General features: G+C 37.7%; 1 long non-coding RNA gene across 2 annotated transcripts in view; it reads right to left on the bottom strand.

Moving 5' to 3' along the window:
• Positions 1-5974: 5974 nt before the first annotated feature.
• LOC113263656 (uncharacterized) overlaps positions 5975-23029 on the bottom strand; it is a 63402-nt gene continuing 46347 nt past the window's right edge. Inside the window, exons 3-4 of one of the 2 annotated variants that reach the window (XR_007190439.2) lie at positions 7912-8006; positions 5975-6329 (exon numbers count right to left, since the gene is read on the bottom strand). This is a non-coding gene — a long non-coding RNA (uncharacterized LOC113263656). Of the gene's footprint in view, positions 6330-6858; positions 7262-7911; positions 8007-23029 lie in introns of those variants that run through there. The other variant, XR_006410805.3, reaches the window with a different exon arrangement.

Below are 23029 nucleotides of genomic sequence, written 5' to 3'. Positions count from 1 at the left end.
TTAAGGATCATAGGAAAAGCAGTAGAATGCAGATTTTTCACTCAACTTCTGCAGTAGTCAAAATATTGGCATAAAGATCTGGGCCAGCGTAGATGCTTGGGAATGAAACATGAGGGCTGGATACTTGAGTCATTTTTTTTTTTTTAAAGATTTTATTTATTTATTTGACAGAGATAGAGACAGCCAGCGAGAGAGGGAACACAAGCAGGGGGAGTGGGAGAGGAAGAAGCAGGCTCATAGCAGAGGAGCCTGATGTGGGGCTCGATCCCATAACGCCAGGATCACGCCCTGAGCCGAAGGCAGACGCTTAACCGCTGCGCCACCCAGGCGCCCCTCTTGAGTCATTTTAAAGGCAAAACTTGGTGACTGTATGTGGAGACAAGTAGAAAGATATTATTGCAGTAGAAGAAAATTTAATTATCTTAGAGGAAAATATGTAAGTACTTAAAAAATAAAAGCAAAATCACTCATGATCTTACCATCTAATGGTAAACAGAATGAACATTTTTTATATCATCAACATGGGTCATTGCATGAAAATCAATTGAAAATATTAGACATAGCAAGAAATAAAGTCATGTCAATTTCTCTTCAAAATTCCAGCCCTCAAATATTACACTGTGTTAATATCCACTTTTTGTTGCCAAATGACTGGTCCATGCGATTTTGTGGAAACTCAGCACTGATGTAACTAACCCAGTAACTCACTGAACTGACTCAGTTGGAGTCCAATTTCATCATCATCGACATCATTGCACACTGCATTTCAAGAATGGGAACATTGGGCACACCCAAGCCTGATCTTCTCAACAGTGAAACATTCCAGTGAAAGATCTTCTGGTTTGACTACCTATTGATCAACAGCTCTGACCCAGCTCATTCATTCTACTCAGATAGATAATGCTTACGGGGCTCTTTATATGTCCCTTCTGCCTAGTTTCTTTAAAAAACATTTGCAGATTCATTAACGTTGTAAATATCACCTATATTGTGTAAATGCTGCCTTTGTCTGTGTAAAAAAATATAAATTAATTGAAAAGTTGTATTGCAGATGCCAATTAAGTAGAGCATTTGTTTCTCAGCATAGTAATTTCAGATGCAGTTCAATATAAATGCATATGTAAGCATCGAGAATTACGAAACAAATATGTTGAGAAGAGAGCAGAGTTATTGTTTTCTAGCACATTTCCTCTGGTATTCCTTCAAGAGGTAAGCCTCCCCAGTTCCCATAAAGTGAAATGTTTTGGTGTTGATTAATAAATTTAATATCATGCCTGTCCTCTGTGCCAGGAACGGTGCTAGCGGATGACTTACACATGATCACACTTTTTTTTTTTTTTTCAGAAATGCATCTGGCCATACATATGACCAATGCACATACGTGCAGCTCTTTATATTAGGATAATTTATGAAGCAATTACTATTGTCTGAGTCAATCAGCTTGACAAAGACTTGTTGTCAGAGTAGTATTTATTCAGTTGATATTTGCCCCAGCTTTGGCATGTTTTCCCACCTGTCTTCACCAGCAGATTTCATCTGTAGGACTTCGAGAAACATTTCTAGGACTTCAATTAGACTGTTACTATAGCAGAAAAAGAGACAATGTGGTTTGTATTTTAGGTGTCAACTTATTCCCAAGATTTATTAAGTACCTATCATGGGCTCAGAAGAACTATTAGATATTAAGGGATCTTCAGTTGGAAAAAATTTTCCTGCAAACCTAGACATTGAATTTGAAACATATTTATTGGTTGTTCTGGTGCCTATAAATGGAAGACAAAGTTTATCAAAAGTACTTTGCTAATATTTTGATTATTTATTAGAGTTTTTGATGATTCGGTGCATCAAAAGGGAATTGCAAAAATCTGTAAGTTGCATGTGTTACTGGTTGACTCAGAACATTCATCTTCGAACCTTGGTCTTTGAAGGTATATGACCATGCTGATCATATAACCTCTCTAAACGTCTGATTCCTCCACTGTAAAATGAGATTTTTATCATGACAAAGATTTTATCATGACAAAGATCCAATATTGAGATAATGGATATAATGTGCTTTGTAAATATCAATATCTCAATATCCAATATTGAGATAATGGATATAATGTGCTTTGTAAATTCTGTAAGTGGAAAAATAATGTTATTAAGAATATACTATCTTAATAATATTCCACTATAAAGTGATAAGTTGTTTCTCATCTTCAATTGCCATCTTTTTTCCAAAATTCATGGTCCACACATTTACGCATCATAAGAACAATTGCAAAAATTCTTATAAGTGGTCTTCTCTTGGAGGCTACTATATTGAAAGTAGAATTGTATATTCCTAATATGCCAGCACGTGGCTGATTGATTGCTAGGGAAAGGTGAATACGTGCTGCTGACAACCAGACAGGATCTGGCTTTGCCTTCTTATTCAAGGTCTAGGGTCAAGAGAGTAGCTGATGACGAAGGGACAGAGTAAAACTTCCTGGCCCACCAGACGCTAACCCATGTCTTCTTTTCCAACACGGTGCTTTCCACCGAAACTTCCAGAAACTTCCAGTTTGCAGCAACATGAAGGAACTTCCAAAAGTTCACCACCTGTGGTGCTTACCTGCAGGCAGGCAGACGCAGCTCCAAGGGCCCTGGGATTAGCTGCTCCTGATAGCCCAGAAATTTCTGTATTGTTGATTCAGCAGACACTTTCCTGGGAAAGCAAAACTCACCCCGGAGCCCCCCACGTACAAATTATAGTCACCATTTAAACCATCATCACAGTATTTGAGGTTAGTAAAACATATTGCTTGGGCTATAAAACATTCTAAACTAGCATTCCAAATGTCTAGCCTCAAGCAAGCACTTAAATTAAAGTTTCAGACAGCTGGCACTAGAATCATAACAGTTTTACACAAAGGGATTGGCTAAACGTGATTATTGATTTGATAATTTATTGTCAACAGGCATTATTGTGCCCTGATCCTGACGCTTGGCTTTCTTTCTTCTCTATTGTCAACAGGTGATGACGAGGTCTGGATTGGGTTATAGGGAAGGTACATTCAATGCCCTGATCCTAGATTGATTTCTCTCTTTCCCTCCCTCTCCCTCTCTCTCTCTCTGTCTCTCTCTCTCTCTCACACACACACACATGCACATACACACACATACACAGAAAGCACATTAATTTCCATAATCCCATCATTTTTACTGTCTCCTTCCTATAAATTACTTTGTTTATAAAGGGGAAGAATCTGTAAGTACTATTCTTAGCACCTTCATTACAAAAGAAAAAATAAAGGGTGACTTGCTAAATACAATCTATATCCCCTCGGGATATCTATCGAATATCTCATTTCTCATACCTCCCTTTGTGAAACAGATAAAAGCAGAAAATGCCACGGTATTTCTCTTGTACTTGGAAACACGTCGCACCCAACACTAGTAGCCTTGTGTCTCTCTTTAGGCAGTTGGGTACTTCTTCACCCAAGAGACAGATGATGCTGACGATAGCTATTTGCCCTTTAGCCAGTTGTAAAACACAATATTTTTAAGCCTTATTAACATATTTCCAAGTAGAACAGATTCTCTGTTCACTCCAACTTGGAACACTTTGAAAGATTTTATTTCCACCACAGGGAAATACACATGATTGACACTGTTGTTCTATTTTACTCAGACTGGACCCATTCACAGATTTTTCTAACAGAATTAGAAACCTAGAATTATATTTTCGTTATTAAAATTGAGTCCAACAAATCGTACTGGCAAATTTTGCTCTCAGTCTTCATGAACTGTTGGAAACAGTGTCAGAACATCTTTTACTATTTTAATGAGAACGTAGACACTGATTGTCTTTGGGGGGTGAGATGACTGTATAAATGCAACAGGTTTTTCTGGTTTGTGTCTCTCTGTGGACAAAACACACTAAAAAAATTGGAAGAGTCAGAATCAGTATTCTTGGATCAGTCAACAGGGAAATAAAAGGACACATTTGAGTACCTTTACTTTTTTTTTTTTTTCTGAACATGACTTTTCCATTGGCTTTAATTAAGGTTTCATTAAACCCTCAGTTTAGAAAGCTTTTAATTGAGAGAGAATTTGCTTACTGGGCATATTTTTTTCAGAGAATAGCTATAATAAATGGGTCTTCCAACTTTACAGTAAAATTCAACTTTGTTCTACCTTTGCAGAAATCTCTTATAGATCTACTCTTAAGAAATGAGCCATGCCACAATAATGATTTTTATCTCATAATCAAGTGGCACGAAGTTGGCTCCACTACATTTTATAAGTATATTGCCTACTGACAAATTAATCCAATTAGCAAAGGTGAAGGTTTATAATTGGGGTTAACTAGAATTTAACTGGTCACTGATAATCAAACCCTCCCTCGCCTCCTCTAGAGCATGGTTCGCTAAGTTATTTGAGTTTCTGTATCTCATCCCCTCACCAAACCAAAAGTCTGACTTCAAAAATCCCTTTGCAGGAAAATCCGATAGAGCCATTTTTCCAAAGCCATGACAACAATGGAACTTCATGGCATGGTATTTTCCTGCTGTTTGGGGGAGTGAATCTCCGCCCCACCCCCTTCCCACTCCTCTACTACTGAGAGTATTTTTATATAGTTCAAGTCCCTATTGGTCTGCAGTTTGCAGTGCGGTTTAAAAAGTAATACATCTTTTCTTAGATGTACCCCAGTTTCTGCTTTTTAATAGACATGATAATGAGCTTCTGGGTCTTCATTTCCCAGTGTGCAGAGAGCTCGAATAAATCTTCGATTGTTCACAACCCAGGAGAAGGTTCCGGAGCACTGGGATCCATTGAGGTATCTCTAAACAACTATTGTTTAAAGCATTTTTTTTTTAATGTTGGACTTTCCTGGTGCCACTGATTTTTTTCCCCAATATATTCAGTAGCATCTGCTTATAATGAGCTGAGACAGGGTGAAATTCCTTTTGCAGTGAATCAGAATGAATGAAAGTTCCCAACTGTTTTTGGAGTGGCATAATACGCGAGCTATAATATTGGCTGTACAAAAGGTTTCCTGGTAGGTAAAAAGAAAGCTTTATTTTAGATTTTCACAAAAACACGTCTGCTTGGGCAGTCTGGGTTTTGCTTCTTAGATTTCAAAATTTTGGAAGATGTCTCACTTTCGTGCAGACAAAAGCCAACGTGAAAATATATTTGGCCAACTTGGGGATTATTTATTGTTTTTGAAGACTGACTTATTTACAGCTATCTAGCATAATATAATTCCTTATGAACAAAATGCTTTCACCTTCCAAAAAAAAAAAAAAGCAAATTCAAAGGCCTAAGAAACTTAGAAATATATAAATATATGGTTATATATTTCTCTCAATTTTTTTAAGAAATCAAAATATCCTTTGAGCAATTTCTGTTTTCAGTGTTATTGACAACTTTGAAAATAGAAATCCTGATACTGCAAAAGCTTAGTGTTGCCAGGTTTTTCATACATTTAAAGGAAAAACTACACTTCCTCTCATCCTTTTTTTTATTTGCAGGGGGAGACAACGACATCAGGTATATATTTTGATATGACCTCAGGTTATGCTTAAAAGAACTTATATTACATTAACTAGAATTTTTGTTTATTATAGCTGAGGTGATGGGTGATGCCTCCGCTAATTCTAAAATAATCCATTGGAAATTATCTTCATATTACTACCGATATAACTCCATCTATTTCCCTAGCCAGCTGGATCTGCTGGGAGGCTGAGATATATTTTAGTTGAGTTTATTTTTTTTTTATTCGTGTCCTTATGAAAAAAGAAGATGGTGGCTCGAGCCCTTCCCCAAAGCTTTAACCAATTGACTATGATTGAATACTTTTTCTTATTACTGCTCGCTGGGATCTTCTTATGAAATGCACATTTCATTTTTATCCAGGACCTGGGGATATGGGGCGACAGAGGAATATTACTTGAAATTCGGCACACCACAGTCCATAGAAAGCTGCACACCCAGAATGTGGAAGAGTTATAATTTTAATTCTTTTTACAACGACAAGGTTATTTCCAAGTTAAATTATCATTATCTGTTAAACCAAACAGCACTGTGGCAGTGTTAGTTGGACAAGGTGGCTTATTCTAATTGGTAGGATCTGTAGATTCCTATGCTGAATTTTAGATCGAAGCATTTCCAAATTAATAGGGTGATTGAAGAGGAGAGATGGACTTGCAGTCTGTTTGGGCTGAAATGGGTACTTGGTGCCACATATCTTAATACAGCAAGCCGTCGTTATGATTATTGCTGCCTCCGTGAGAGCCAGGTAGGAGCACGTGCTCTCTCTCTCTGTCGTCTTCAGTTAAGCAATAACAATCCATTAATTCCTGCAAAACAGTAAGGACCGGAAAAGATGTGAGCTTTCATAGTATCAAAGGAGGGTGGGTTTGACATTGGTCAGTGCAAAGGCTGCACTTGCGGAGTCCCCAAGGTGTCAGAGCATGGACGCTTAGCTGAAATAAAGCCGAATTTCGGTTCTGTAATGTCCCGTTACTCAACAGAATCAGCTGTGCCTCTCTTTTTTTGGTATGAGCTTCAACTGTGATGTTCTCTGTTTATAGAATGTGTGTCAACAGTGGGGTTTGATTATATGACTCATATGAAGATTCTGGGCTTGTTATTTTGTTAGCAATATTCTTCTGGTTTTGCGTAACAGGGAAAAATAAAACAGAGGAATGTGTTTTACCACAGATGATATAATAGGGATGAATATATATACATATATTGACTAGCATTTGTATCATAGGATATATATAGATATATATTGCATTGAACATACATATATTCAAGATTGAAAAAAAAACACAAAAATTCAGAACCATGGCAGAATCAAAACTACAAATTTATTTTGTCTACACTCTTTGGCAGTTTATATTTCTAATGTGTAATATGTCCTCCTCCTAAAGGTAATTAGGGATGAAATAGACCAAATACCTTGGACATTTTTCAAAGTAGAAAAATAAGAATTTTGTTCATGTTCCCCACAATAGCAACAAGGATTACTCACAATCATTTTATATTGCCAGATCAAAAAAGAAATACATTTCGATAAAACCAAATTAAATTAGAGCCCTCTAATGTCACCAAGGAGGACTGGGATAGACTCTTCTCTTCTTCTTTTCTTTAATGCATCTGTAGGGAAGGATCCGGAATTTGAATTAGTGGCTGATATTTAAAAATTGAGAGTCCAAGTAAAGGTAGCAGTTTTTAAGTTTTCCTTGAAAGTTCAGATATGGCACCACTGGACCTTCATTTCCACCTGTAAATAAAGGGCTTGGTTTGAGCGACTGCCCAAGTAGACCCACCATGAGCTCTCCCATTTTCCTCAATCCCCACCTAGCCCAGAGACATGAGTCCCCACAGTGATCATCATGACCTTCTGGTTGGCCGCCAACCTGCGGCTTGAAGTAGGAACAGCCACACCCTCCAACTTCTCACACCTCTCTATCCTTTGTCCGGAACTGTCTTTGTTGGCCATGACAACCAGTCAGCCATCTTGCCTCCTTCATTTGCTGGTGTCTATACCCATAGCTTTCCCCTACTCAGGAAAACTCACCTTGCTCCAATCCATGCTTCTCCTTTGCCTGAGACAAAACCTCCCTTTCATAAAATACTTTCAGTCACTCTCAGCCGTGCCCTGATCCTGATTCTACTCCGTATTCCTTTCGCACTTTGGTACATGATCCACTCGACAAACGTCGGTGGAATCAAAGAAAACTTAATATTGCCTGAAATAAATACATCTTCAATGACATGATTCTCCACATCAATTTCTTACAATGACAGAACAGAAGACATGCTACAGGTACTCATAACCTCCCTGTGAACTAGACTTCAGTCCCTGCCATCAGATATCAATAATAATTTGGTTTATGTTCCCCTACAAATATTTCTGCATTTCAATCTTACCTCTATATTCAGTCTCCTCAAATAAGAGAAAATTCTTGAAGTCAAGGACCAAATCTTCCTGTTCTTGGTACCCTTTAAGGACAAGGGATATGATCCTATGACACAAATGCATCAGAATTCACATCACATTTTGTATTCCTTGCAATGTACTTATCACATTTTATTTCATATTCAATAGTATTAGACTACACTCTCTTTAAGGGCAGAGAGTATACCTTATTCAACTTTGTGTTCTCCTTAAAGATGATCGCCCTTCTATGTGTTTCATTTAAGGAGAGGTAAGCAATCATCAAAGAATATTGACTGAATCAATGGACATGAGAACATCAATTCCCAGTGCCTGAGATGAACATTTAAAGTCACCAAAAATTCATCTAAGATTCACACTCACAGCTTGAAATGTCTGTGGGTTCTCCAGGACAGGGAATCACAGAAAGGAGGAGACCTCAGGCAGTGGGCAAGTGTACTTTCAGCTTACTCACAGGACAACACTCCTATTTCCTTCAAGATCATACTTACCTCTGCATCCCTTCATTGCTGGAGATATTGAATTGTCATTTGAGGGAAACTAAATATAGATTAGGTACTTTCCACCAATAGTTCTTCCTTTGATTTAAGACTTTCAATAATTTTCCTGATCAAATAGACACACATGCAAAAAGGTTATTTTTTGATAGCACTAGAGTGGGAATCAGTTTATCACTGTCTCTAGCCTAGAATAGTACCTTCAAAGGAAGGGGACACAAGATGGATAAGTTTCTATCTATGAGTTGGGAGTGAAAATAACAAGGAAAATTCTGGAATGAAGAATCTGTGTTGAGGACCTTTATGTTAGGGCAGGTACGGAGAGGTAATGTCTATTTTTGTAAAGGGCTGTCATATGATCTTGAAAATAAGCTCATATGATGGCTTTAAAAAACTGCTCTAAAGGTAATTGATTCAGGGTATATTGGGGCAACTCAGAGGCTTCCCGTATTTTTTTGTATTTTTCCCAACATAAAAAGAACATGATTATAACATCATGTGTCATTTTTTTTCCAGTTGTATGTTTCATGTATGACTTCAAAATAGGAATTAAATTAATAGAACCTCGCAACTCATGTGTGCAAAATTCTTGGGGGAAATGGCAAGTCTTCAAAGATGAGTAAATTATTCCTCCATAAGGGAAATGAGAGAAACAGAGGAAGAGCAATTGGGAAGGGGAAGGGAAGACAGAGGAAGACAAGTTTAAAATATTGCATTTAGCCTTCCTTGTTTCTAATTGTTATGCCAAATTCCACCCATTCCAAAATATACCTTTTTCTCTCAGTGTCCAGTTCTGTTTCTTGGTCCCTTGATACCAATAAATGTGTACACACACACACACACACACACACACACACACACACACACACAGAGTTTAGTTCCTTATTCTGTTTATTTCCAACAGTAGAAACATGAGGCAGTGATGAGAGGACCAGAGCTTCCTACCAGACTGCAAACTCTTACATGATGTAGCTTCAAAATCACATGGACCCAGTGGTTTACTGGAAGATACTGGTGTCTCTGTCTGTGTCCTTAGGATCTGTATTTAAGAATTTCACATTTTCTATTTCTAAAAAGGCTCCATTAAAAATTTTGAAGGAAATTAAAAAAAAAAAAAATCCCTCCCAAACCCTATCACTTATCATTTTGGGGACCTCAAACAAGTTTTTTTTTTACATTATTTTTCCCCCATATTATTAAAAATGAGACTGTCTCGTGAGATTATTACAAAGGTTGATAAACGTGAATCACCAAATGAGGTGGCAGGCACATAGTGGAGATGCAATGTACAGCTGTTTCCTACCCCTTTCCAGCATTCCTTTACTTGGCTATAAATGAATTCAATGAGTCATTTGCGGAAATGTTGATAAAATTTGTATCTTTAACCAAGTCAATGGTAGTTTTCACTTTTGTTATCACCGGACTATGAAAGACTTGTAAAAACCGAAGCACCATGAGGAGAATGTGTGGATTGCCATAAGCTACCTTCTTGGGGAGGATGTCTGGGCAACAGAAGGAGCAGGTTCCGTGATTGGGCAACTATGTCATTTGGAAGAAAAAGGACCAAAGAGGGCTCCAGAATTCTCTCCTGGGCAGCTTTTCCTCACAGTATTGATATTTCATGGATTCTTCCACCTAGATTATTAAAAGATCGTCGAAGAAATGAAAAGCCACATAAGTATTCTTTTCCAAATATATTTCAATGTCCCTGTCAATATTCACTTGGGATACACCACTGATTCTGAGATCGTCAAAGGACATTTGGTCTAGATTAATAGCCTAAATTAATTAATTAGCTTCCTTGTCTCATTGCCTTCCTTTCTCTACCTCTGTCTTTCGTTCCCCCCTCCCAATTGCTTTCCCTCTGTGTCTTTTCTTTCCCTTCTGGAGGAATAATTTACTCATCCTTGAAGATTTACCATTCCCTCAAGAATTTTGCATATATGAGCTGTGAGGTTCTACTAATTTACATTCCTATTTTGAAGTCATATATGACATATACAGCTAGAAAAAAAATTGATATGGGATTTTACAATTATGTTCCTTTTATTCTGGGGAAAATGCAAAAAAAAATTATGGGGAGCATTTGAGATAACCATGAGAAATCCCAATGCACTCTGAATCAATTAGCCTTGGTGCAATTTTTTGCGAGTGATCACATGAGGTAGGTCAAGGAATTTACTGTTAAAGGTTGAGAAAAGAACCCCCCCACATTGAGATGGGAGGCAAATAGAGTCAGTGAGTCAACATTTATAATTTCTTCAAGATCACCATTTTAAATTTTACCCAAAGTCAGTCCTGCAGTAAGATCCAGACAGGACAAAACTTACCAGCTATATCCACCAATTAGTTACAGAAACAAGGGGTCCTCTGAAATTCCAGAGAGGCATTAGCTTTGTTTACGTTTCAAGTAAGTCCTCCTATATAGGTAAAGATCTTCCTTGTCAGGCTTTAAGTTTTAATAAGAAATAATTCTATCAGTTATGTAGTATTAAAGTGAAGGATAAAAGAATAAGGATAGAGAGGCGATTTAATACATGAAAATTGAAAAATATGGGTTAGAAACATTTCTTTCCTCCTTTTTGCCTGCAACCCTTCTCTGTCAACATGTCTCCTCCTACTCTTGGTGGGAAGTCCACTGAGCAGAAGACAGTCACCATGAAAGCAGCTAAACATGGGGGTTTTGCCAGTTAATCAGTATCTCTGTGGCTGACCATTGTTTACAGAGGGAAGGGGCTCCAAGATTCTTCAGCTACCATACTGGAGGGCTGCAAGGCAGGGCCCTCACTCTCCAGCAAGCCGCCAAGCCTCAATTTAATTAACTGCCTATCCCTGCCCTGGTGTGACTTGCATGGCCGGGAAGGTGTTTCCCAAGGAAATCAGAATGGGGGGCAGAGCGGGAAAGAAGGAAAAAAAAAAGGTGAGTTCAGGAGGGCAATGAGGCGGGGGTTAACAACACTGCTTAAGATCAAGGGCTGGAGTGCTGAGATGCTGCCAGACTTGAAAACTTTAATTTACTGTCACTGTTAGCCCCCTTTGAGGTTTATAGTGGTATTTATACACACAGCATCAATCACATGAAACAAGGAGGGGATTTATAGTTTGTTTTAAAGACTGCAAATGCAATGTAATGCAAATAGCTTGCCTCATGGGCATTTACGTTTAATGGGAAAATTACAGATGCAAAAGATTGGTAGAACAAATTTTAAATTGACTTTATTACATCTAGTGCTTTTCAGAGAATACTATTAAAAAAAAAAGAAAGATATGGTAATGGAGTTCTACACTGTAGCCTGACAACTTAAATTCCACTTAACTGACTTCCTTTCTTTTTTTTTTTTCTCTTTTCTTTCTTCTGTTTTTCGTTATTGTTGTTTTTTGCATCTTCCTGCTTACATTACCCTTACAATAAGTTTGGCTGAAAATTCCCCATATTCATAAACTGATTAGAAATTTGATTTTTTCTTTATTTTGCTTCATATGGCTTTTTTCTAGGCCCAGCCAAATAACATCCATATGAAATGTATTCATAAAATGGTATCACTGTTGCACATGCACTCCTCAGAGTCTGCGGTAAAATGACTACTTGGTATATTATCATGTGAATGCATCTAATCAAAGATGGAAAGTTTCAGAATAAATCAGTTCTCTTGTCCTCATTTCTTTAAAACATACATGTGCGTGTTTGTGTGTGGGCATGCACGTGTGCACGTGTATGTACGTGCACATCCCAAGGCCTCAAAGGTTCTCTGACTTGGAACATTTTTTGGAGAAGATGTTTTCCTGAGCTGTGAACACCAAAGGTTATCGTGTGTTAGCTATTGAATTGTTTGCATGGGATGAACTGGTGGTCTCAGCTTGTCCTCTGGCCAATGCCTGGTGCCCCCTGCACAGAGCTGACATTTAAATTGGTACCACCTGATCAAAGGAAAGACCAGAGCTGAACAGGCAGAAGGGGGGAGTCTTGCTCATACTAGGGGCTGCAGAAGCTCCATCCGCATGTGGACAAAAAAAGCACAGCCTTCATATCAGTGAAGAGCATTTCCAGGGATAATCTGGCTAGCACCAATTAGAATTTGCATCCATACTATTGTCTCAAAGGGTTTTTGTTATGTTGATTTGTTCTTTACTCCCTACCTCTTCCACAAAGGACTTCCAGGTGGCTTACAAAGATACCTATGATTGTAAATGCAAGAATTCAGGATTATATTCTCTTTCTATTAACTTTATGATTTTATCTCATAAACCCTTAATTTTATATGTATCTATTGCTCATATATATTCTAGTATTCATAGAAACTTCCTTCAATAAGAATTAAAGTACACATGATGTAGAATTGTCCTGTCTTTGTAACTGTTTGTCTTCTAAACAAGGAGCAACTAAAGTTGGAAAGAAATACACCATTTCAAGAAATTCATAGTGACAAGGAAGTCCCTGTAATGCCACGTCTTTATTTGACCTCCGAACACTTCTGCAGTAAGACTAATATGTTAAGGTTGGCTTTCATTGTACGTAACAGAAAATTCCAAATAACAGGGGTGAAAATAGGAAATTAATATCTCCTGTCTTAGGCAAATCAAAGCAGTTGTGGTGGCCCTCTTCCACACAGTTCAGAGGAACTCCCGTTGCTCTCATTTTCCTTTTGCATATACATGACTTCTATTCTAGAATTCACCCAGTATCCAAGATGGTAGCTCCATTTTTTTCCATGTCTTCATTTTATTTTTTTTTAATTTTTATAACACTTTTATTGAGATACAGGTTATATACCATACAATCATACTCATTTACATTTTTTTAATGTTTGCTAATTGTCTTTATTTTTTTTATTTCTCAGCAAGTTTAATTTTTTTATAATAATTTTTTATTATATTATGTTAGTCACCATACAGTACATTTTAACCAGAAAGGTGGAGAAAGGGACAGGAAGGGCTCAATGCCCCCAGTCCCTGCTTTAAATACAAGCCTCGGGACTTGCATGTATCACTCCTACTTTCATCTCATTGGACAGAAGCTTGTCACACAGCTACACTTTGCTTCACAGGAGGCGGGACATGTAATCTTATCTTTCGTGACAGTTGTAAGTCCAGTTAAAATCTCGGGGTTCTGTACTAAAGTATAAAGTGGAGAATAAATACCAAGGAAAATAGTAATATAAAACAGCAATATATACCAGAGTCAACAAGATTATTTTTACCCGTAGTTTGATTGATACTAATCCTTACACTCAAAAGAGTCAGATAATAATCTATGCCTCTTGATAAGACAACCAAAAGAACAAATTAACTATGTGATTATCAGATCATCAACTACATAGACTTGCCTTCATTCATGAGACCATTATTTTCGTTTTTGTCATTAGTGATATGCTATGGTTTGATTTTTTTTTTTTTTTAATTTGACAGGCATAGGCATGACTTCAAGATTTGCATTATGAGCTGCTCGGTAGTTTATATCTGGGTGCACTTGTTTGGGTATTTAAAGCAAAACAACATGCATGCATTTTTCTTGATTCAGCAAATAATGGAAGACAATATATTTGGCCTGATATTTCAAAATCAAAGTTGTCTGAATAGCTTCTGGTCCTCTATTCCTTTATGCATAGTCAACTAGTATTCATCGAAGATCCCAGCATTTGCCAGACATTGGGTTTAATGTACTTGTTTCATTTAGTCCCAGATTGGGAGTAAGTAGTGGGAGGAAGGTGCAATTCTCTGCCTCTCTATCCGCAGACGAGACTCTGAGGTTTAGAGCAGTTAACAATATGCTAATTACTATCAGGACCAATGTCATTGGATCGGAAGACCAGGCAGACTGAGAGCAAATGGAGGATACCTGGAAAATGCATTTGAACAGAAATCAAAGGAAAAAAGCCATGAAATTTATATTAACAACAGTAATGTAACTACCTTTAAATGATTAAGCAGCCTTTCAAATGCAAAGGCAAGTGACCAATTAAGGCTTAAACCTTTGATCTGTGAATTTGCTAGTAGCCTTGAATTATTAAATTAAAAGCTAAGAGACACAAATAACTTCATTAAGTTGATCTCTCAATAGATACCAATAGATCTATTAAGGATAGATTATGAGAGAGTAAAATGTCTTCCCACAAAAGTGCTTCCTGTTTTTGTTTCATTCTGTTTTCCTCGATAAAATCAAAGGAGCTTTTTCCAAAAAAGAGTGTACAATTTATGGGGAAAGATGTCGTGGTTTTTACCCTTCAAATGTATTTTATCTATAAATAGATAGGCCAGAATTCTATCTAGATGGGACCTGAAATGTCTTCAATTTAGGTTAAGAAGGAGGGGACTTGGGAAAAAATACGAAAATGTATTACAGTTTTGCCAATTTTACAAAAGCTTAGGACCATATGAACATTTTTCGAGCCTCTCCCCAGTCCTGGAAGGTGCCACGAAGAGGAGGGCGGTGGATCATTCATTTGTTCGTGAATGTGCCCATCATCGGTCTCAGATAACGAGGCCATGGCCACTAGAGCGTCATGACAGCATCCTTACCCTTGCCCCCACCAGTACCTAGTTCTGTAATGAAAACCAACTGATTCACTAGAGGCAGATTTCGTTTTCTATATTTTGGGAGATACCCCTAAATGTTAAGACCTTTAAAGAGAAACAAGAGCAGAGTAGTATGGAGGGATGATCAAATGAGCGGCGGGGTGAGAAATTCACTCTATTATTCTATTTTTTTCTAACTTTTTTTCTAATTCTTTCAATAAGCCTGTATTATTTGTTCTAATTTTAAAATAGTTATAGGGGAAGTAGTCATCATAAGAGAACTGAATTAAGATACATTTTTGTTGTTGTTGACTAAATATCTGTCTAGTTGCACACTTTCTCCCCAATGTGAGGAGCTGCGGGAATAGTGTGGATTAATAGGACTTCTTTCTAGAAGGCAGGCACTCTGAAAATATTGGCAAGGTAAAGAGTGAGGTACAGTGTAATTGCTGTTTATCCTCAACCCTCATCTTCCTGCACACTATCAGAATCACCTTGGCCTTCGGAAAATTTATTGATAAAAGTCAACAGCCACCACTCCGAGGCCATCCTGATCTCTTAGGGATTGGTTCTTAAAATAGGGTCCCCAGACAGTTAGTAGCATCTCCCGGGAAATCGTTAGGAGTACAAGTTCTCAGGCCTATCCCTTTACCTACTAAATCAGAAATACTGATGGTGAACACCAGATCTGCATGAACTTAGGAAGTTTGAGAACCACTTCCTAAGAGAAAATCTCCGAGGGTGAAAGCAGGCATTTAAAATGTCTAGTTTGCCCCTCTTATCTGGCAAGGTCTCTAATTCCTGTATTTTTTTCAATGATTAAGTTCTCCATAAAAGTAGTAGAGGGGCTGTCTTTCCATTCTGGAACCTTTATGGAAAATCTGGGAGAACTACAGTTTTACAAAAGGCAAGTGAGTGTGTTTTGTTTCCTTTGCTCTTTTAATTTTTTTTTTAAGTATGAAAAGGGAAATGAAATTAATTCCCACGTGCCAAAACTCATTACAAGAGAAGCCTGGGAAGGATAGACAGTCATTTAACCGATGACAGAAAGTAGGCCCATGGTACCCAGATGTTGGGGTTTCAGGAGAAACGACATTTTAAAAGAAATGTCAAGGCATTTCTTTTGCTTTTCTTTTAAAAACATTCTTAAAAGTCCATCCAACAGTACCATCATTTTCTTTCTAAAATCATTGAATACTTAAAAAAAAAAAAAGATATACTTCGGGTAAAATATTTTTGGCAAGCTTTCACAAACATTTTGACCACAGATTGTAAAGCTTTACTTAGGGACGGTGCAGGTTTCTGGCTTTAAAAGAGGCCTTTGACAATTAAGAGGAATATGTCCCAAGACTTCAGCCCATACCTACATTTGCCAACATTCTGTGTTTGAGCACCCGAAGCCATTCATTCAACAAATATTTGAGTGCCCACTGTGGGCCAGGCAATGGTCTCCATGCTGAAATGCTAGCATGGCCCTGGGAGCCAAGGATCCCAGACCTTCTAAGGCTCAGGGGCCTTATAGTCCAATGGAAAAAACAGACAATTAAGCCAATGCAGATGTACTTTCAGATGGCAGTAAATATGTGAGGAAGAATAAAGCAGAGATGGGGAGAGAGTGTTACAGATTGAATTGTGTTCCTCCCAAACTCATATGTTGAAGTCCTAACCCCTGGTAGCTCAGAACGTGGCTATATTTGGAGATAGGGTCACTGAGGTTAAAATGATTCGTTAGGGCAGACCCTAATCCACTATGACCTGTGTCTTTAGAAGAAGAGGAAATCAGGACACAGACACAAGGGGAAAGACAAAGTGAAACCCAAGACGACCACTTACAAGCCAAAGGGAGAGAACTCAGGACAAAAAAAAAAAAAAAAAATCTTGAAGCATTCTTGCTCTTGGACTTCTAAGCTTTCAGAACCATGAGAACATAAATTTCTCTAAGTCACCCCAATGTGGGGTACAATGTGATAGCGGCCCTAGCAAACTAGTACAGAAAGCTTTAAAGATGGTGAGAGATGGTCTCTTACAGGAGCATTTGCATAGACCCTTAAGTTTGTTGTGGGAGGGAAGCGTGCATAAATTTGGTTGTTGTACTGCAGGCCGAAGGACTCGCACATGCTTTCTAGATATAGAGCCGTAAACCACAGTCGGGCTGCTTTTCTGTTATGCCTACAATTTCTTTATCCCTTGATGGTCATTTTTTACAAAGAGGTAGGTTCGAGAGGTAGATGCTAGTCCATCCACTAGACAACTCAGCTGCATAAATGACTTGATCCCACACAGATTCTTAGTAGTACTGGATTGAAATTTGTGCCTCCGAAAAAATCCAAATTTCTGCACGCAACCGTCCTTCTGATTTGCTCAGAAAGAATCATAATCTTAAAAGTTACAGCCAACTACGCCAAGATCTACTTTTATACACGTAGCAGAGTATGTACATTTTCAGCAATCTATTTTATTTGGTTGCAAACATACTATATTTATTTTAAATTTTGTATAGGAAAGCCATATGTCATTGTAAGTGATAAAGCAACTATTTATTTTTTTTTATTATTTTTAATTTCATAGATACTTGACTTGATAAAAAAAAAAAATCCCGATGTCTCACGGTTAGGCTAGTCATCTGATGCCAGTTTATTCTGGTTTCTTTTTTTAGTTCATAATTTATATTAAGAACTATATCCTTTAGTGGTACTATGGGTTCTTTAACAGACTGCTATTATGTGTACTTCTTGCCATTTGGCATCAGAAGTTGTCAGTCTGCATTGCAGCACTATTTTGAAACTAATTCAAAGAGGCATTATTCCGCACTTCTTCGGTGCAGGCTGAAGGCCTGCTCTCATCTGGGAATGACCCAGCGAGAGCTGCAGGCCAAATCTGGCTTGAATTTATCCAAAGAGTGGCCTTAGTGTTCACATTTCAGCACTGAATGGGCTATTGAATTTCACTACACTCCCAACCCCCCCCAAGCCTCTTTCCCTCTTGAAAGTTGACTGTCTCTCATAAAGGAATGTGTAGATTTTTCATTAACTTGTTAAAATCTTTGTCATGGATTACAATTAGGTGTCTTCTCTTCTGCATTGAGTGATAGAGCATTGAGTAGGGATGAAAATACAAGAGACTGGTATCTACCAGAAGCAAGAATAAAAGAAACAAGTTTCTGTGTGATTTTTGGATGGCCAGTCTAACTTTGACACATTCATGAGTTGACCCAATTTTAAGTCCAATTTGGGGTAGACCAGAATGCTTTTGATATTGCTCAAATGTGTACCGGGACCAGATTCTTCTGCAAAATTTCCTTGAGACATTTCAGTCCACATGGGCTCCTCCTGGTCAATATGGCCATTGAAATCACAGTTGTCATTGAGGATTTAGTATTGAAATGTACTCTGATTGCCTCCGGAACATGCATTCGGCCTTCCCTGGTTGGCAGAGAGATGTTTGAAGTCAGGGAAATATGTGTTAGGAGTCTTCTGGACCATCCTGACTTCTAGGCGGTTGCCGGTCAGTAGTAAAAGCAGCTAGAAACTCTTGGTTGGTAAATAAATGAATCATTGTCTTCCCCGAGAGCCTTAGCAAACATTCATCATAGTTGTTTTTCTGCCTTGATTTCAGGTTCCACCACTATCATGTCCCATGGAGATTGGAATATACACTTTTTTTAAAAAAAATAACTTATAAAAACTCTAAGGAAAGATTCTCATGATGACTTTAGAAAAATGAGGTGGGAAGAGCAGATGAGCTCCATAAGGGCAGGAGTGCTCTCACTTTCTCTTAAAACTTTTCTTTGCCAAGAAAACAAGCTCAAGGCTTGTTATGATATAGAGGAGATGCCAATTGTCCTAAACAAAGCCATTCTAAATCAGCCTGCAGCTCGTCAGTTCACACACATGTGAGAGAGCCTGGCCAAAATCAGCAGGGCCACACCCCCCAATCTACAACTGCCTAGATGAGTAATCCCAGGCTTGGCCAGAAGAATCACCTAGCTGGCCTTCAGACTCATAAGAAATCCTAAAGAAATGCTTATTATTTCAAGCCAATACATCTTGGAAGAATTTTGTTATACAGCAATAGCTAACTGATACATCTTATTTTGGAGAGAACAAAGCATGTTTATTAAGATTAAATTACTTGGTCAAGTCACATACCACATAAAAACAGGTCTAGAACTTCAATCCATGTCTTCTGTGTCCCAACACAGCAAGTGATTTTTTTCTCTTGATCTTTATCTTTCTGAAAACAGTTTTCATATATTCCCGTTTTCTTAAACTTAGATACTGTATCTATTTAAATCTTCCTCTATATTTATTCTGATAGCTTCAGGATGGGAGATGATTTTTCCTATATATTAAATGTATAAACTGTTTCTCTCTCCAACTTTTATAGTCCCTTAGATATGGATGTTCTCTGAAGAGTTCCATGTTAACTTGAACTCAAAATGTATAAAATAATGTTTATTACCTGCTTTTACGTATATTCCTTTACACACACACACACACACACACATCACTGGTTCTTGACTTCTCTTTTTTTTTTTTTAAAGATTTTGTTTATTTATTTATTTGACAGAGAGAGAGACAGCCAGCAAGAGAGCAGGGGGAGTGAGAGAGGAAGAAGCAGGCTCCCAGCAGAGGAGCCTGATGTGGGGCTTGATCCCAGGACCCCGGGATCACGCCCTGAGCCGAAGGCAGACGCTTAATGACTGAGCCACCCAGGCACCCCTGCTCCTTGACTTCTGTGTCTCGTTCAGTGGCCACCCCAATCTAGTGGTCTTGCATGGCAAAAATCTTGAGGCCATCTTTAATTTACCCTCTCCATCATAAACCATATATACCATATACCATAGCATGGATTTCTCCTTCTAGATGTCTTTCTTTCTACTTCAGGGCCACTGCTACACCCTTAAAACATATTGTTTATACCTGTACATTGCTGCTTTTGAATTCTACCCCACTGTGCTTCTAGTGGGAGAGACTAGAGAGCTAAAAGCTATCACCCTCAGGCTCCTTTTCAGTTCTAGACGTGGATTAGTCCTGTTGCTTAGATGCACTCATCATACAGGATTTGGAAGGCAGAAGGAAGATGTTACATTTGTCAGATCTCTGACTCCTTTTTGGCTGTTTCTATCTGTAAACTAGACCACAGAAGCTGAGGTGTGATGGTAGCAGTGTCCTAGTTTCCATTGTCTCCAGCTTCCTGAGCATCAAGAGGCAGTGACAACAGAAGCAGTGGACTCAGAAATAGTAGCTTCCCTGCTGGGTCCGTTCTTTGGTATTCTGGGAGCTTCTCTGAAAGGTGCCACCTGTGTCCCATCCCTTGAGCACTTTCAGTGATCTTGTAAACACTTAACTTCTGTATTAAATCTCATTTTCCTTATAATGTCTAAAGTCATTTCTAAGAATTTGAAAAATACAATTAAAACCCATTATGGAATATGGAACGTTGTCCCCCCACCACCACCAAATGGACAATATGGGTTTTATTCAGGTGTCACTCCATCATTTATAGTTGCATTTCTCTGAATATAGCTATTCCAGGATCAACTGACTATTTATGAAAAATGAAAATCGTCAGCTCTAATGAATCATAATCTCCAGGGAGGACCTAGATACATGCATGTCAATAAACACCTCAGGGATTCTTATGTACCCTAGAATATGGGGATCACCGATTTACAATAATTGTGCAAGTGGGGCGCCTGGGTGGCTCAGTCAGTTGGACATCCAACCTTTGATTTCAGCTCAGGATCTCTCACGGTGGTGAGATCGAGCACTGTGTCCCGCTCTGCACTCAGAGGGGAGTCTGCCTGGGATTCTCTCTCTCCCTCCCCCTCTGCCCCTCCACCCTTTCTCTCTCTCTCTCTCTCTTAAATAAATAAATCCTTAAAAAAATAGTAATTGTGCAAGTGTTAGACTTCAAAGAAAAACTCAGTAAATAGAAACTGTTCAATTTTCTGACCCACACAATTAAGCTAGATATTAATAACAAAGTATTGCATCTTAACAACCAAAATAATTGAAAAGCATATGCATCCTACCCACTAGAGAATCTCAAATAGGTAAGGAAAATAAAATTACAAGCCCATTAGACAACATATATATATGACTATTAAATAACATCAGGTTATAAATGTAGTCTAAGATATATTTAGAAGCAAATTTGTAGATGCAAACACTTACTAAACAGGAAAAAATACGAAGTCAAATCAAAAAGTTAGAAAGAGAACAACACAATGAAAACCAAAGAAAGTAGGAGAAAAAGACTAATAAAACTAAGGTAAAATGTCAATAAATGAGAATAATGAAACTTAGTGGAACTGAAAAATAAATACTAAGAATTGATATTTGAGGGGAATATACCAATAATTGTCAAGTCTAGTCACAATAAGAAAAAAATAAGTACAAAAATTTGAATATGAAAGTTTTTTAATGAAAACATTAAATAATACAGAAAAATTTTGATACTTTGAAAATATAAAAAGAAACTTTACTGATGTATAAATCATCAAAATCAATATAAGAAGTTTTGAATATGTGTGCACATGAACAGACAAAAGATAAAAGAAGAAATCACAAAATTCCCAGTGATTAACTTCCAAGGAAGATATCGATCTAATTTGATAGATGCATTTCTTTTTCTTTTTCCCATACTATATAAGCTTTTTAGAGCATGTAAAAAGATAAAATGTTTTTCAATTCATTTTTAAAGGCAATAATTCCTGATACCTTGAAGAGTAACAAAGATAACACTAAAAGAAAGCTCCAAGTGAATCTTAATTATTAATGTTAAGAAAAAATATTATTGTATAAAATCCCATTAAATCAAATATATCATCACAGCAAAAGACAAAATCAGGAATGATTTCGTCTGTAAGGATGGTTTTAACATAGAACAACATATTGATATTCATAAGACCAAGTGATCAAGGAAGGGAAAGTATGTGATTACTGGAATAGGCTTTGAAAAATCACGTGGAGAATCAACATACTTTTTTTTTTAATACAAGTTATTTTTATTATGTTTTGAAGCTTCTTTCCATCTCCAGTTTTCTATGCCAAGTGACAGCAAAGCTCACACTTACTGGTACAACATTTGAGGTATGCCCTTTAGCTTCAAGTGAAAGATTAAAATGTCCTCATACCACTACTGTTAATTTTAATCATTTTGAAAGTTTTCACCAATTCCACATTCTTTTAGAAGGAGGCAACAAAATTATTTAAAGTTAATGAAAACAACCACTGGGAACCTGCCAAAAGTTCAAGAAAATAATCTTACACCTAATAAAAGAATTGTCAACAAAATAAATATGGAGGACATACCATTGTTTACAAATATCCCATTCTCCTCTACTTCTTTTTTTTAAAGATTTTATTTGTTTATTAGACACACAGAGAGAGAGAGAGAGCACAAGCAGGGGGGAGTGGCAGAGCAAGAGGGAGAAGCAGGCTCCCCGCTGAGGAGGAAGCCAAAGGTGGGGCTGAATCCCAGGACCCCGGGATCATGACCTGAGCCAAAGGCACATGCTTAACGGACTGAGCCACCCAGGCGCCCCTATTCTCCTCTACTTCTGAGTGTCTGGCTTCCTAATTACATTATAGATGGTCACGGCCATATGACTAGTGCTAGCCAGTGAAATGTGAGAAGTAACCCATGCCCATTTTAGGCCAAAGCATTTTCTTGCCAATACTCAATTCTGCAATGTCCCTTTCCCTGGCTAAGTCAATTGTGAAAACATCTATTTTCTATAGCAGTGTCCCAAGGTAAATTCAATCTGGGTCATTCAGTCAGCACGTGGAGGTAACTCCCCTGATGAACCGTCCAGCCCTGTTAAGGGACTTTGCCTGATGAAGAAATAAATGTTATTGTGTCGAACTAAGATTTGGGGGTGGTTACTGAAAGATGATCTGTCCCAGATAATGCAATAAATATTCAAAGATGAGCAACTTTCTTGCAAAATAGTTGAGCTAGAAATACAGTTATGCAATGCAGTAGGAAAATCTCTGTTACATTATAATAAATATTAAAATATTTAAGCATTAACAAAAATATTATAGGACTATATTAAGAACCTAAAACTTCA

The sequence above is a fragment of the Ursus arctos genome, unplaced genomic scaffold (assembly GCF_023065955.2).
Source record: "Ursus arctos isolate Adak ecotype North America unplaced genomic scaffold, UrsArc2.0 scaffold_28, whole genome shotgun sequence".
Taxonomy (NCBI): Eukaryota; Metazoa; Chordata; class Mammalia; order Carnivora; family Ursidae; genus Ursus; species Ursus arctos.
Note: the sequence above shows the minus strand (reverse complement) of the source record. Positions and strands in the feature narration are given on the sequence as shown.